The sequence below is a fragment of the Leptonychotes weddellii genome, chromosome 1 (assembly GCF_054177405.1).
Source record: "Leptonychotes weddellii isolate Sample4059 chromosome 1, ASM5417740v2, whole genome shotgun sequence".
Taxonomy (NCBI): domain Eukaryota; kingdom Metazoa; phylum Chordata; class Mammalia; order Carnivora; family Phocidae; genus Leptonychotes; species Leptonychotes weddellii.
The window spans coordinates 102,638,100-102,655,505 of record NC_138369.1 but is presented as its reverse complement, the minus strand read 5'-3'; the positions used below and the strand labels follow the sequence as shown (position 1 = coordinate 102,655,505).

Below are 17,406 nucleotides of genomic sequence, written 5' to 3'. Positions count from 1 at the left end.
TTTGCCGATTTGGATGCCTTTGATTTCTTTTTGTTGTCTGATTGCTGTGGCTAGGACTTCTAATACTATGTTGAACATTTTTATTTTGTTTTACTTAAAATGTCTCTTTTCAACTTTTCTATATGGTTGAATTTTTATTCTAATTGCAAAATACTTTTCTTTACAATTTTTTAATGGCAGTTATTTTAGAAGACAAGATTTTTTATGTTTGCAAAGTGAAATAGATGTTTAGAGAGGTAAAACCTGGTAATCTATGTCTGGTAATAGATGTTTAGAGAGGCAAAACAGTGATCTAATTTACTTTTCATGGATTGTATGTTTTTGCTTTGGAACACTGATTTATAAAGTTGTAACAAGCAGAAATGTACTTTTAAATAAAGTGCTAACAACTAAATTTAACTTAAACTTAATTAAACCTAACTGAAGTATTACAATTATAAGGCATATATTTGATAGTAGAGATTTATTTTAAGCTTTGCGCAGTGGCAGTATCGTAGCCAATGAGGTTTATCCGAGGCGCGATTATTGCTAATTGATAGTAGAGATTTATTTTAGAATCATGAGAAACTGGGGTTCCTGGGTGGCCCAGTTGGTTAAGTGTCCAGCTCTTGGCTTTGGCTCAAGTCATGATCTCAGGGTTGTGAGATCAAGCCCTGCGTCAGGCTCCATGCTCAGTGTGGAGCTGGCTTGGAATTCTCTCACCCCTCCATTCCTCTCCGCCCCCGCCTGCCCCTTGCGCACATGCACACTCTTTCTCACTCTCTCAAAGAAGTAAATAAATCTTAAAAAAAAAAAAAAGAACCATGAGAAACTAACAAAATAGGATAATGTCTTATTTTGGTATATGCTGAATATGGTTAAGAGTAAGTGTGGCATGTTAAAATTACAATTATATTTTTAAGCTCCATTTCCAGAGAACACATGTATTACTTGGCAACATATAAAATGCTAACTACAGGTAAATATTTCATCTTTCTATGTTTTCACTTAACATACTACAATATTTTCTACTGAACACAACTAAATATTCCTCCTAAATATCAATGATGAATTTCTGTTAATAAGTAATTGCTAATTAACAAATGAGCACAAATCTCATGACACGTTTAAGCTTATAGTGTGGTGAAATGAGCTAGAAAACAAAGAAACAAATAAATAAAATACATTTGTAAATTAATGTGTTGAAATAAGAAAGGGTTATGCTGACTTAGATGATGCTTTCATTAAAACTCTTCTCTAACTTGCTAGTATTTAAACTGACAATTGAAAGATTGAAAAATACAGAGGGAGATTATAGCAGGCAAAGGGAACCACAGCATGGGACAGTCTGAGGCTGGAAAAAAGCAATGTGTCTTCATAACCCATAAGCAGTGTGAACAAGGTGGTAGCCATTGTAGGGTGAAGATGTTTGGGGCAGATAACACTGGTGTTAGAAGCAGTGGTGAGAGATTTGATTTTATCTAAGAGTAACAGGAAGCCATTGAAGTGGGAAAGCAGAAATATGACCATGTCCAATTCATTGTCTGTTACAAAGGAAGAGATCTCTCACTTCAAGGAAACTATAGTTGAAAGAGTCCCAGACTAGAGGAGGTATAAAATAAAACTCTCAAAAACACCTCAGGAAGTAAAGAATAAGCATTTAGAATTTTAGAATATATTTTATCTTCAGGGCACCAAAAGCAGATGACAACTGTTCCAGTTTTTCTCTTGAGCCTCTCTTCCCTACTACCTGCTCAAGCTTTCGAGTGGCCAGATACAGCCTGTGAATGGGGGAAAGGAGTAAAAGAACAAGTTACAGAAACAGGCTTAAACTTCATGGGGAGAAAAGGTTTCAATTAGATGAGAATTTTTAATTTTTTATTCTTATTTTTAATTTTTTTTTTAGAGAGAGTATGTGCAAGTGGTGGGGGGAGAGGCAGAAGGAGAGAGAGAGAGAGAGAGAGAATCTTAAGCAGGCTCCATGCCCAGCATGGAGCCCAACTTGAGGCTTGATCTCACGACCCTGAGATCATGACCTGAGCTGAAATCAAGAGTCGTTGCTTAACCAACTGAGTTACCCAGGTAACCCAAGAATTTTTTTTTTACTTTAATAAAATATTAGAGAGCCATAATTTCACTTGCCTGTGAGTGACAATAAAGCAATGGACCTATAATCGAGTCTATTCTGGGAAGTGCATAGCTAGATATCACATACAAATAGCTAGATATCAGCATACAAATGGAGAGATAGCCTCGATATGGCCCAGGAAAGTCCTTATCTAGGCTATCTCTCCATTTGTATGCTGAAAGTGTAGGAAGGAATTGGTCATTTCACAAATTGGAATTTAAATAACTTTTTGTATTATATAAGCATGAGCTAAGTTTCTTTGAACTCTAGGTTCGGTATATTTATAGAATGTGGCTGTCATATCAAGTCCACTAGGACATAAGCCCGAAGACAGGCTTTGCCATTCTTTCTCTCTTGCTGCAGCTCCAGTGCTTTGAAGAGTACCTGGAACACAGTATGTTAGTTAGAATTGAATCAGCTCAGGTCGCCTGGGTGGCTCAGTTGGTTAAGTGGCTGCCTTCGGCTCAGGTCATGATCCCAGAGTCCCGGGATCAAGCCCCGCATCGGGCTCCCTGCTCATCGAGGAGTCTGCTTCTCCCTCTCCCTCTGCCTGCCATTCCCCCTGCTTGTGCTCTCTCTCTCTCAGACAAATAAATAAATAAATAAAATCTTTAAAAAAATAAAAAAACAAAAATAAAATAAAATAAAATTGAATCAACTCAAGCAGACTACATAGGATGGCCTTATTCCTATCATCTTTAGCAATTTTCAAAAATGAAATCCTCTTACTGTGTAGTTGAATTTGGTAGTTCAAAATATAGCTGAGATCCTTTAAAGAAGAAATCTATACAAACTCCCCTCTAAAATATTTTAAGACAACATGATTATTATAGCAAAACAGAGAAAAACTGCCTCATCAGGAATTTATTCAGACATCTTCTGGGAAAAGTACTATTTGTGATTTTATAGAAAATGTCGACTTACAAAAGCCACAGTCCAACCTTTATGATCTAAGAATTTGTCTGACAAGAGTATTAAGACCGTTTTTAACTCGTGAGAAATTCATTCCAGTCCCTTTGGGAAAATACTTTGTATGATACCATGAAACATATAAACATGTTCAAGTCATAATGCTCAGGAGTTTAAGGATTTAATGGGAAAATTGGAGAGTTGTGAGCATCTCTAGCAAATTGGCAAGGTAAGTTCATTTGATTGAGGGTCCTCTGTAAGAATTAGTCTTTAAGGCAGAGAAATCCAAGCAGACAAGCTGATTAAACAACAGTGCCTAACATCACAAGGGTGCAACTTGGTGATTGTCATTCAAAACTGTGTACAGCCCAGGTCCAGACTTGGAGAGAGTAGAGCTGATAAAAAAAAATGGAAAAGCCTTTTTACTAAACCTCTGTAAGTCACTGGTGCTGTGAGCAATACTTTTGTGCTCAAGTGGAAAAATCAGGTTCTCAAGGGAGAAAGCTCTGCCTTTTCACTTCTGCATCAAATAAAACATGGCTTTTGTACAAAAATACTGCTTCAATTGATATTGAAGGAATCCAAAACATTGGCAGTAACAGAAGTGTTCAGTGCAGTTTGGCAATTGCTGAAAGATTCAGCATAGTCCAGAGGAGGCAAAATGCATGACCGGAGAAAGTTATTTATGGCAGAAGTCACAGTAGCTGTATCTCTTGGGATATTGCCATATCCCAAAATGGAAACCACACTTGGCATTTATGGAATATTCAATGCAAGAGGCCAAAAGGGGGGGATTTCAGAAGAAAATTGGCTGAAAACATGTGATAGCTGCTGGGGATGTATGAGAAATGCTAAATATATTTACATGAGGATTTCACAGGGATTACTATGGTAGTTGGTGGCTAAAGGAGTAATTTAAATACAGGTTTCAGCTTAAACTGATAGGTATATCACTTGGAATATACAATTTATTTATTCTTTGTATATGTTTTCTTCTTGAAATCCTTATTTCAATGAATGACACCATCAGCTACTGTATTCCTCAAGTCAGAAAACTTGTTAAGCTCTTCTCCCACTCCACACCCAGTGCTAGCACCAAATACTGTAGGTTCTACCTACTAAAAATGTCTTGGCAAAGGCTCTCATTTAAGCCTTTATTATTTCTTGTGTGAATTGCAACAGAATTCTGAGTAGCTTCCCTGCCTCTAACACTTTTCTCTATCATGCTCCCTGAGATCATTGTTAAAAACCAATTCTCATAATTTGAGTTCCTTCCTCAAATCCTTTAAGATCTTCCTAATAATGTCAACATAAATTTCAAATTCTCAACATACTATCAAAATTCTTTCAAGAACTAGACCCTGCCTATCTTTTATAGAATGCCTCAACATGCATAATTTTCTGAATATGCTTTACTCTTTCTTATTTAATAATTTATACAAATTGGTCAGCTGTGTTCAGTTATCAAGCATACACATGCCCACATCCTTCAATTTTTAGCTTAAATATCTCTACCTCTAAGAAAGTTCCATCTTTTTATCCCCATCCATAATAATAGCAAGACACTTTCCAGTATAAGTAGAAACACAAAGTAGTTATAAAAAACAGATTGGGGTTGAAATCAGAGCTCAAGTTTTAAGAAACTTGTTTCTCTATCTTTTTGGCACAGCTCGCTTCTGCCTGGTTACTTCCATGAATTAATTTAGGGAATTAAAAGTGTCATCAGAAGGCTCCTCTTCTGGACCTCTTGTCTTTGCTGGTCTCTGTTTGGTTACATTCTTTTCCTATTGTGGGCAATATTACTGCTGAAAAACCCACATTCATATCATTCTAGCTTAGTAATGTCAGTTCTGTCCCAGTGCCCATGTCTCAATCTCAATACCAGGGAAGACTTGTATAGCCTGACAATCCTAGACCCAAATACGGTGTCCTTGGAATTGAAGGTGATTCTTGGCACTCTTAGGTCATAGGCTTACTCCAAAGTGGTAAAGCATTGCAGTAACTGACAGTGTCCTAAGAACCATATGGAGTATAGATGGACATAATCTAAATAAATCAGAAGATTAGATGGATTGACATACACATACAAAGTTACAATAGTTCAATGGCCCCTTTTTCCTCCCAAACCTGGGCTAGTCATATACTTATGCTCTTGTGGTAACTTACATACACCTTTATCATGGTGCATATCTCATTGTGCCATGTTTTTTGTTTTTTTTGTTTTTTTTTTTTTTAAGATTTTATTTATTTATTAGAGAGAGAGAGAATGAGAGAGAGCACATGAGAGGGGGGAGGGTCAGAGGGAGAAGCAGACTCCCCGCCGAGCAGGGAGCCCGATGCGGGACTCGATCCAGGGACTCCAGGATCATGACCTGAGCCGAAGGCAGTCGCTTAACCAACTGAGCCACCCAGGCGCCCTCATTGTGCCATGTTTTTAAATTTCTCAAACTCTCTGAATATTCCTCAATGATAGATTATGATGATGATGATGATGATGATTTTATTTCTGTATCATCAATGCTTTGTATGGACTGGCAAAAAAATAGGCATTGCACAAATATTTGGCAAATAAATATGTGCCAAAATCATAGCTTCTGCACCATGTTTCTCTCTTAAATTGCACTTAATTGTGATCTGACTTTCTATTTGATTTTTGTCTTTTATTGAACAATGGAAAGGGCTAATTTTGTGTTTATAAAAGTAATTTATTGTATGAATTATATATTGCATTTAACATAATCAATTTCATCATATTTAACAGTGACTTTCACCAGAGACAAACATCTTTACAGACCCTAATATTAAAAATGTTCTTTTTATTAATCTCAGGACATCAGGGTAGGAAAATATGCATATTGCCATTTAATTTACATGATGTAATGCATATTAGTTTTGTTTCTTTGTCAGTATCTACTTTGAATAACTCTAAAAAAGAACATGAGACTAGCCAAAACCACATCAATTTTTTTGATTATATGACAGGAAAAATGCTTGTGCATTAATAATTATTGAGTACATTTAAATCATTATTCATTTATGGAATAGCATTAATTTCTGAATTGTGTGACACCACATATGAATGATTCACGGAAAAGCAGAGTCTCTTGAAATCATTTAGTTCCTCATTATATCAATCTGTCATTCACTATTGCCACCCACAGATACTTCTCAATCTGAAAAAAAGCCATTATCTGTCAGATAACTGGATGAGTAAAACAAATAAGATGATAATTTTAGAAAGCTTAAAGTATTAAATTCTCAGAAGACTAAAAAAAATTGAGTTATAGCTATTTTGAGGCTATTAGCTATGGAAAATTTTCTTTTTTTTTAAAGATTTTATTTATTCATAAGAGACAGAGAGAGAGGCAGAGGGAGAAGCAGGCTCCCCGCTGAGCAGGGAGCCCGATGTGGGACTTGATCCCAGGACCCTGGGATCATGACCTGAGCCGAAGGCAGACGCTTAACCATCTGAGCCACCCAGGCGCCCCAGCTATGGAAAATTTTCAGTTATTTTTCCCATTCATAACAAATTCTGTTTTTCATTTTTTAATGTCTCATTTACTTTAAGGCAAACTAGCCTTATACCAACAAAAAAAGTTTTTTCTCAAAATATAAGAACATTTTGGAGCACCTGAGTGGCTCAGTCTGTTAGGCATCCCGCCCTTGATTTCGGCTCAGGTCATGATCTTGGCTCAGGTCATGGTCTCAGGGTTGTGAGATCAAGCCCCACATAGGGCTCCATGCTCAGTGGGGAGTCTGCTTGAGGTTCTCTCTCTCCCTCTCCCACTGCCCCTCCCCTCCTCGCTTTCAAATAAATAAATCCTTAAAAATATATTTAAGAACATTTATTATCTATTTAATGACAAACTGCTAAACATGTTTAATGAATTTGCTGGCTTAGACTGTAATCACTGATTCATCCATTTGTGTAATGTACATTTACTAAGCAAGATGTAAATTGTACTATTAAATGTTGGGCTATTCAGTTGATATAAAATTTAATATCTATTGAATATGTGTAATAGTTACTTTCAGTAATGTTTATCTAATTTTGTAATGATTATAAGAAAATAATAGGTATTCATTAATATATTTAAAAAGGCAGTCCAATGTAATGGATTCTTTAAGAGCTTGTCTCCAGAACTCTGGAGACAAAGAATCCTCTTCCTGTTATCCATGTGCAAGACATTGAGAAACATTCTGCACTTCAAATTATTCATGTCAAACTAGAATGGTAATAATGATACCTAACTCTAAGATTATTGTGAAAATTAGGTTTTAATTAATATTGGTATATTTTTCTGTCACTGTATATGATGAAGATAGATACGGTAAACATTTTCTACTAAGTATCAAAAGAGGAAAATATGGGACATTCTTTATAATTGCAAATGTCTAATACAATAAGCAATTAGCTCATTTAGTATGAATTATTTTACAAAGTAGATGGTTGCCATGGTCTCATTTTAAGCCTCAATTCAAAAATGAAATTAAGGGGCACCTGGGTGGCTTAGTTAAGCACCCAACTCTGATTTCATCTCAGGTCATGATCTCAGGGTTGTGAGATCGAGCCCTGCACTGGGCGTGAAGCCTACTTAAAATTCTCTCTTTCTCCCTCTGGGCCCCACCCCTCCCTCTTTCTTTGAAAATAAAAAATAAAATAAATAAATAAATAAAAATGAAATTAAAATATTTCCAAAATTAATTTTAAGGATCAAAGTGAGTGACTTTTTTTTTAAAACTGCATTTGTTTCTCTTTATTCTATCTACAGATTAAGATCTTCCCTCAAGAGTCACTGACAGAATTCACTAGCATCTGAATCTCCTTGAGAATACTGGTTTAGGATTAAGATGATATTAAGCCATGTCCTTGACCATGTTCATGAACTCCGAGGGACATAACACTGAGAAAACAATAGCAACAACAACAAACAGGGCACCTACAGAATTATAGATTTATGTAGGACAATGTGAAAATGCTTTTATCTAGTCTGGAGAAGCCTATGCATTAAAAAAAGCTATGAGTCAATTATATATGTGGACTAATTAGTACACAAAGTGGCTCAAAATAAACATGTACACAGTTCTGGCTTCAGGCTTCATATTGGATGATGAAAAAACTGTTATTAGAGGCTGGAAGGGCAGTAATTTATATTATTCAGTGGTAAAACATTTTGTAAAAAGTATCACTTGTGATGATTTGGAAGGCAGACAACATTCTTGAATAAGCTTTTTAACTATATTCAAAGAGTCTGGGAAACAAGATATAAGGAATGCTTCTAAGTTGCCATGAGTATCATTTGACAAAGTATTACCAGAAAGAAATGAACTTAGAAAATAATTGCAAGAAAAAGTAAAAGTAAATTAGAATTATTCTAGAAATTACAGAAATATGGAAAATTGGAATATGAAACTGATTCTTCTCTCCATCCAGTACCAGATAAAACTGAGATCTTTGAGCAAGAAAGGCCAATTCAATTCATGGAAAAGATGTTTGAATCAATTAAGCTTGTGCTTAATAGATCTTTTCCATTGTACAAAATAGTTCAATTAAAAAGAGACTAAAGCAATGGCTCTTCCACGTTGGCTCACAGGTTGCTTCAGGATCCACAGAGGGACTGAAGGCAGCAAGCATATTACTCAAGGCACCAACAGGCATGACTTCTCCCGGGTCCCATGGCGGATGGTGCTGGTGGTAGGACAAAGGCCGAATGAGACTGTAGCCAACTCCATAGGGAGACAAAGCTGTTTCTGGGTCAGTGATCTTGCCACCTAGGCACAGACCTGCTTTCTTACAACCGCTCTCCTCAGTCTCAGGCAACATCAGGGCTTCATAACCTCCCACTTGGATCTCTAAGATCCCACAAGCCACTTTTATCTGTGGATGGCTGCTACATTATTGTCGCTATGGGGCATACGAGAATGGGGCCTCCAATTTCACCATCTTGCTGATGTCCTAATTATATTGTTCAAAATTATTTTCTTTATCACTTTAAAGGAGGATTATATATATCCACCCTTTATTTTTTATTTATTTATTTTTAAAGATTTTATTTATTCATTAGAGACAGAGAGAGAGAGAGAGGCAGAGGGAGAAGCAGGCTCCCAAGGAGCAGAGAGCCCGATGCGGGACTCGATCCCAGGACCCTGGGATCATGACCTGAGCCGAAGGCAGATGCTTAACCATCTGAGCCACCCAGGCGCCCTCTATCCACCTTTTAATATCAGACTTGGACATGTAACTTGCTTCGGTTAAGAAGAGGTAAGCTGCGGTGACCTATATTACTTCAATGCAGAATGTAAAAGGCCAACACATAGCTTACCAGAGTCTTCTTTCTTTTCCCAAGATTGACAGTGTTTAAGAGACAGTTCCTATTTTAGCCTGGGTCCTGGAGTGAACATAAATGACAAAAGCCATTGCAGATTTTTTTCATTCTTTTTAAGACAATATAACTTAACCTCAGTTAATTGACACTCAGGGAAAACAGCGTATATTGCCCACTTTTATGCCAAGCCTAAATCCAAATCTTACATAGTTTCGGTCTCATGTAATGAAACAAATCCATATCACAATAGCCAAAGAGAAGAACCAAATGAAAATAACTTAACTAGATTTTTGTCCAATCCAGCCTGGTTAAGGTTACACTCCAGAAAATGTGGCCAAATCTGTGAAATTGTACTTGATCAGCCAATATGAATCCTTGCAATAAAATATGGTTTCAGATAACAGGGAGGAAAAGAGAAATGCCATACAAGCCGTACTTATCATTAATAATCTCAAGTACAGACTTTCCATATGAATACCAGTATAGTGTCTCCAAACAAACAATTTGAAATATTTTCTACATTTTGGATTGTTAAAATTACTTATATTCATGCTTCCTAATTTTAATGCAATTTTAATTGTGAAAGGCATTTTCTATTGGTTACTTGATCAAAGTCAGTGCATGCTCTCAATAAAAATCCTTAGCACCAACTAGTACAGGAGTTTCATTAAATGGTTTATAAATTCACAGATGCTCATTATCAAGTCCTCATGGGCTCTCTTTTTCTTCTCTCCTCTATACTCCATTTAGTAGAGATTTCTTCTGCCTGCACACTTTGCTACCATTATTCAAGACCTCCATATTTTTATACCGAGACTTAGCACTCTCTGAAGTCTGCGTATTTTTTTTTCTTTATTAACTCTGATGGGATGAACCTGTCACAAAATCCTAAGAATATTTCCTTTATTCGACCTTCAATAGTAGAAGATGTGGGTGGTACAATTCATAAATATTGATCTTTACTGTTACTCAGTCAAACCAAGAAATCCAGAAGAACATGAAAAATTGTCCTTAATTTCAGATTTGATTTAAAAGTTTAAGCCTTGGGGTGCCTGGGTGGCTCAGTTGTTAAGCATCTGCCTTCAGCTCAGGTCATGATCCTAGCGTCCTGGGATCGAGCCCCACATCGGGCTTCTGGCTCAGCCAGGAAGCCTGCTTCTCCCTCTCCCACTCCCCCTGCTTGTGTTTGCTCTCTTGCTATATCTCTCTCTGTCAAATAAATAAATAAAATCTTAAAAAAAAAAAAAAAAGTTTAAACCTTGTATAGTCTATAGATGGTAAAAGTCAGTCATGGCTCTTTACCGTATTCAAATGAATGGGCATAGGACTCTGGTTCTAATAGAGAAAATAATGATTTACATTTATAAAGGACTGATAATAGGTGTGGCTAAGCCTGCAATGAGAATCAATATTGTGTTCTCTTCTTCCTTCAGGATTCACAGCAGGACACGGTTTTTCTGCCTTCCTTCAAGTTAATGTGGCCATTAAAAAAAAAAAAAAAAGTTAATATGGCCATTTTCCTGGGTTCTGCCAAATGGAATCTGACTAGAATTGAAGTGGCCTGTTCCAGATAACCTGTAAAAAATGTTCCATGCGGAGGTCAGTTTCTTTCCTCATCTGCTTGTGGATTTTCATGAAACTAAGGTGGGCAAAGCGATAACAACAGAACTAACAGAACAACAAAACCTAAGAGATACTGAGCCACCTTCTACAAGTCACTTACTCCAACTGCATTGAATTAAAGTGTAATTGAGAAATAAACTTTAATTATTAAGGTACTAATGGCCATTGGAATTTTGAAATTGTTAAGAAATCAACCTTCTCTGATTAATAGAATGCTAGAAACTGCTCTTAAAGTACTTTATCTTTTATCACAATCGCTGCTCACAGCAATCAAATGAAGTAGAGGCTCTATTTGCAGATAAGGAAACCAAAGCAAAAAGAAGTTAAGTTTTCCAAAGTGCCAGAGATGATGAGTGCCAAAATTGGACTTGAACCCAAGAAGCTTGTTTCCAGATCCAGCTTTTTTAAACATTACACCATCTCTTGAGATATTCCCAAAACACCAACTCTTGTAACTGTCAGGGGAATTTCTATTTAGTACCCTTTCTCCCTTTCACCCCCACTCCCCTTATAGTCCCTAAATCACTTTAACCACTCTGTTTCCTTTGTTGTGTGCCACATCATTTGCTACTTAGTCATAGGCATTCTGCTCTGTCAGATTCCAATGTTGGATGAAGCTGGGGCAAGACAGGAAGGACTGGAAATTCTTTAGATGCAGAAAAGCAGTCTCAACATCACATTTCTTCACTGGGTGGTATAAATTCACAGGAATTTATAACACTTACTTGGCATAGTTTCCAAAATTTTTTCTGTGTATCTTTCTATATGTAAAGATGAGATTTACCATAATCTCTTTCCCTCATTAAGGGAATGTATACAAACATAATTAATTTATGTTTCACTTGAGAAGATTTTCCTCATTACCATTCCAGACCAAAATGCAGTCAGTTGCCCATGTCTGGCTAATTATTACTCTAACCCTCACCCACAATTATTGGTTTGCTGATGGACACTTGAAACCAAGTGGATCAATCTGTATTCCTGAAACTTTTGCCAAAGGATTATTTTTCAGAAAGGAGTTGGAAGGGCAATAGAGGAATATACCTGCCAGTGTTAGTCTTGCTGGTGATGATGCAGAGAGCGTTCCTGAAAACAACACTAACAAGGGAATCCAGATATGAAGATTGTTGACCTTGGATCAAGATATATTTGAAGCTGTCCACACCTCCTTAGAATTCTAGCAGATTAACATCTACTTGGTAATATTCGCTAGATATCCACTAATATCCATAGCTTGATAGCGAAGTATAAAAGTCAATACCTTGAACTTGGTGCTGGGAGAATGCAATCTTAGACCTTGAAGGTAGAACTCCTCTCTTTTTGTAGGAACTTCCAATTTTGCTTTTGTCTCCACCTTTCAAATTTTATTCAGGGTCATTCATTCCCAAAAGTTCTGATTCAAAAATACATATAAGAGGCATATTTCTGAAGTAGTAACAACAATGAAGCTAGAGAACTATCAATCTTTTGAGTTTGAATCTTTCAGGAATGGGGAAATCTACCTGCATTTTGACAACATTAGACAATTGCTGGATTTAGACTGACAAATAGACATGTTTTCCTTGGGCAAATGATAAACAAATATGACAAACTTTTTGCTTTGCTTTTTGTTTTTCTTTTGATTTTGCTTTTCTTGCTTTTAACCCCAGGCTGTCTCATTCCTTTACCTTGTGTTCTAGACTATAAACTAGAACCCAAGTCATGCATTTTTTTCCCTTGCAAATCAAACATTTTCAAAAAGTAAATGAAAATAGGGCACCACAGAAAGTTAAAAGGATTTTTTATCAAGTGTCTTTTGCTTTCAAAGTGATGAGGACATATATGTTAGACCAGGTGTTGGAACTTCTCAGAGGTTTTGCAAACACAAATTAATAAGCATGATAAACTATTATTAATATTATAGACTCTACCACAACAAGACCATTGCCCTTGCCGAGTCATTAGCAAGCCCCAATTTATCCCTGGTTTCTACCTTTTCACTGGGGACAGTCTTTGTCAATTTCCTTATCCTTAGAGAGGGAGGTGATTGAGATCACAGTAAGCTAGTAATGCATCCATAGTGTCCATAGGCCAGTGCAGTTCCTTTTGCCCACAGACTGCTATCTGTACAGAAGTCGGCATTGCGGGAGCTGTGGCATCATAGAGGATGAAATTCTTCTGTTCCTTCTCAGGCCAAGCCTACTCAGGATGCTATCTTGTCCTCTGTATACTTCCTTCCAGTGCTCCGTGACTTAACAGATCTTACCATGGCATGAAGACCTCTTTGGATCTGTGTGGTGGATGTGAGGAATGACAATGTGCATTCTGGTAGTGGACTCGCATGTGCCAGTGCCTGCTACTTCCTCAGGGACCTTTTTATCTTCTAGCTTACTTGTCACTTCGCCTCACTTACTTTTCTATCATACTTTTTAGACTTTTACTATGTATTGTCTTATATTTTTTGCTTATTATTTTACGTGAAATATTTAACCTTTCCAATTAAAATGCTAGATATTTGAATGTATAAATCACATCTGACTTCTCTAATGTTCATTTGAAGTGCTTAAGACAGAGTTTCAGTTACGAATGATACGAGGGGAACAAAGAGTAATGAGCACTAACAGTCGTCACACTACTGGGCACTTACAGAAGGATGGTAAAGGTTAGTTGCATTTTGCTATTCTTTTATTGTATTTAATATCCATTCTCAAGAAAACTATAGAACATTTCTTGACCATAGAAAGTCAAAATTTTGATATGAAAAATTTTTTAAAGATTTACTTATTGGGGCACCTGGGTAGCTCAGTCGGTTAAGTGTGAGACTCTTGGTTTCTTCTCAGGTCATGATCTCCCAGTCCTGGGATTGAACCCCGTGTCGGGCTCAATTACTATAATTTTGTGTAATTTTTTATATTTATTAAATTAAACAGAATTATCACTAATCTTCAAAATTTCAGCCTAACAACCCATTTAGTCAACAGAAATATTAAATTTTACTGGCAGTATGACTTATATATTCAACTTTGCTTATTTCTAAAATTATGTCTATCCAATAAATATTAAAATGTATGATATATATCTACATATCTAATATCTAATGTATATAATATATATGATGTATATATGTATATAACTTAACACTAAATTTAAAAAGAGATTTTTTTAAAGCCACAATACAATAAAATAATACCCATTTTTAAAATGCTTTTAAATAGAAAAGTCTTAGGTTTTAATACATACATTGTGATAAACATTACACTAAAACATTTTCCCAGATTTGTAGATATGCTTATTTAAATATGTCTAGAATATATTCTTTATCCTTAGGCAATACATTCCTTGAGGGCAAATCTGTCATAATTTAAATATCATTAGAATAATTTACAATAAAAGGAGCCCTGGGCAGAAAAGTAATTAATGAGTATAGTTCACTCATGGAACTAATGTTGAGATAAGTAGAAATCTCAGAAAAAACTGAAATACAAATTGTCATATTTATTCCAATGTCTCATGACTTCTAATTTTCAATGTGAATTTATCATTATCTGTCTAATACTCAAAGGCACAGTTCATTTATTCAACTTATATTTTCTGAAAGCAGAGCTCTAACATTGCACTATTTTAGTGAAGGTGGTTGGAGAAGATGCCTCTGAGAAAATGACATTGAACAAAGACCTGAATGAAGTAAGGAAAGAACCATCCAGATATCTGGGTAGACAGTTCCTTGTAGAGAGAATACCAAGCAAAGAGTTTATCAGGTGGAACAGTGTTAGGCAATTTTGACTCTTATCAAAGACTAATGATTCACAGTGCTAAAGTACATTGCCTTCTGAATCTTTATTCATCTAGTCATTATTGTCTGAATTTTGTCTGATGTACTTAATACTGTTTTAGATATTATTTAGCAGTCATATAATATAGTTTGTTTTCTTTTACAGTGGAAAATAAAATAAGTAAAAAATATTTTTACTTTTAAAAGGCTTGAAGGCTTAATTTTTAAGTGGTATTTGAATATTATATTCGGTTATTAAATGAGGGAAATGAGTCTTATTCTCTACTCCCTTGACTCCCCTCAGTCATGACTCTGTTTCTTTATTCCCAGTTCTCTTACTTTGTCCTTATTTTGTCACTTCCTCTCTGAGTATCTTACATTCAATTTTCCTAAGAGACTAAGATTTGATTGGGTCAGTCACTATGGAATATCACTTATCTCTCTTCTGTTGATCCTATAGTTTACTGTCTTTGCATAGGAAGTTGATTCTTCTCTAATTCATTTTCCCTTAGATAAGAGGGTCATATCAGACCAAACATGGCATGCTACCTAGAAATAACTGACAATACAATTTGAAAAGATCTAGAAAAAGAGAAACTACAGGATCCGTGTAAGAGAGACACCTTTCCCAGACTGACAGAAAAGGGGAACTCCACAGAAAATAACCAAGTGGTGTCCTGAATTTCCTTGAATATAAATCACTCTCTCATATTTAAAAGATCTGTAGAGATTATTCTCTTTACTGGGAAAGCCTTTCTTTTCTTCTCTAATCGTTACCTGGGATTCCAGAGTCAATTCTTGTTATTCATAGTAGTTGTATTCTATAATGTCTCTGCAAACACTGGATTAGTGAATACTGAACAGTTGCTCCCAGAAGAAATGCAGGGTTAGTTTCCTGTGAGCCTTGGGTCACAATATTTTCATCAACTAATCAATACACAACCTTCTTTTATATGTGTTTCTGTTTAAAGATATCTTATTTAATATACTTACAACAAACAGGACTATAACTTATTCCTAAATGAAGCTTATCAAAATATGTAGTTTCTCCAGAAGCACATCAAAGCCTTCTTGTGCTTTGGTACACTAGAAAACACTTCAACATTTGCTTGGAGGCCACTTTAAACAGTGAAATCACCAACAAAAAGCACAAAATTATGTAGAAATTTTGGCTCTAAATAGACCATGAAAAAGAAACTCGTTTACAATGTGAGAGCTGCAACAAGAAGGTAGAGCATGCCTTGTTTAACCTTGGTTGGGAACACAGGTGCTAAGCATCTCAAATTTTTTGTCATTCGACACACAATCTTGAGTGACCACAAAATCATCATGTTAATTTTGGGATTACAGATAAATTTTAGTGAGTAGGCAAATTTGCAAATACGGAATTAGCAACTAATGAGGATCAACTTTTCTTCATGACTTACACTCATTCTTCCCCGATTCTCTGTTTTTTGCTCTTCTTCCAGCCTCTTATAAAATTAGTTGGTCTTTCCTACATGTGTCACAGCACCTCGCTCACAGCTGTTAGTACATTTAACTTCGTGTATGATTAATCTCCTTTTTCTGAAGACATACAGTCATCACTTTGAAAGCATAGGTCAAAGATAAGGAATTTTGATATTCTTAACGTGTATTCACATATATTCACATAGGATGCATTCATTTAACATCTGTGAAGAAAGAGAAGGTAAGAGAGAGACAGGGAAGAAGCTAGAATGGAAAATGAACAGTTCATTCTTCATAAGCTGTTAATGCAAAACTCTCTCAGTAAATCTTTGTGTTTTACTGCTATATCACAATGTGCCCTCCAAGAATTCATTTTAATTCTCTATTTCATTTTTCCATCTTTGAAATAAGAAAAATAGTAATTTTTACTTATTTTTCAGAAATGTCTGAGGATATTCAAGAGGAAAATAAAATGCTTTTGAGCTCATCGGAAGGTCTTACTGAATTTGAAGCCAGTGATATTGTTAGTGTTACAATTATTTTTGCCAAGGGAACTTAAGAGGCTATATAAATAAAATCTTCTGAAGTTGTTCATTTTTCTCAAAGTGGAATAAAATGCAATGAAAGTTTTTCATGTGTAAGCAGAAAGTCTTACAAAATGAGCCTTCTTGGGTTGGGGAGGAAAAGAAAAAATAACCCAAGCTTTTATATTATATCTTGGCACATAGGCAGCCCATCACTGACACCATACTGTGTATCCTTTTCTGAGCGCAGACACAAGTGGTTTGCTTTGGTTTGGTTCTCTGGACTGAGTGGGACTGTTGCCTTCTGAGAGTCCCTGCCTAAAATATAGAACTTCATGCAAGATTTAATATGCATATACAGAGTACCAAACTACTTCTGTCTCTTTATTCCCTGTTTCACTAGAAATAAAGAAGCTAGAATAAGATTAGAAGTCCCTGCTGTTCAGCTATACCTTATTACGATCACAAAAAGAGGAAATGAACCAAAAAGTGGTTCAAAAAGGTGATAGCCGGGGGGCGCCTGGGTGGCTCAGTCGTTAAGCGTCTGCCTTGGCTCAGGTCATGATCCCAGGGTCCTGGGATAGAGTCCCACATCGGGCTCCCTGCTCGGCGGGAAGCCTGCTTCTCCCTCTCCCACTCCCCCTGCTTGTGTTCCTGCTCTCGCTATCTCTCTCTCTGTCAAATAAATAAATAAAAATCTTTAAAAAAAAAAAAAGG

At 36.0% G+C, this 17,406-nt stretch overlaps 1 pseudogene; it reads left to right on the top strand.

Moving 5' to 3' along the window:
* Positions 1 to 471: 471 nt before the first annotated feature.
* Positions 472 to 538, top strand: LOC115941832 (U4 spliceosomal RNA; annotated as a pseudogene).
* Positions 539 to 17,406: the final 16,868 nt, after the last annotated feature.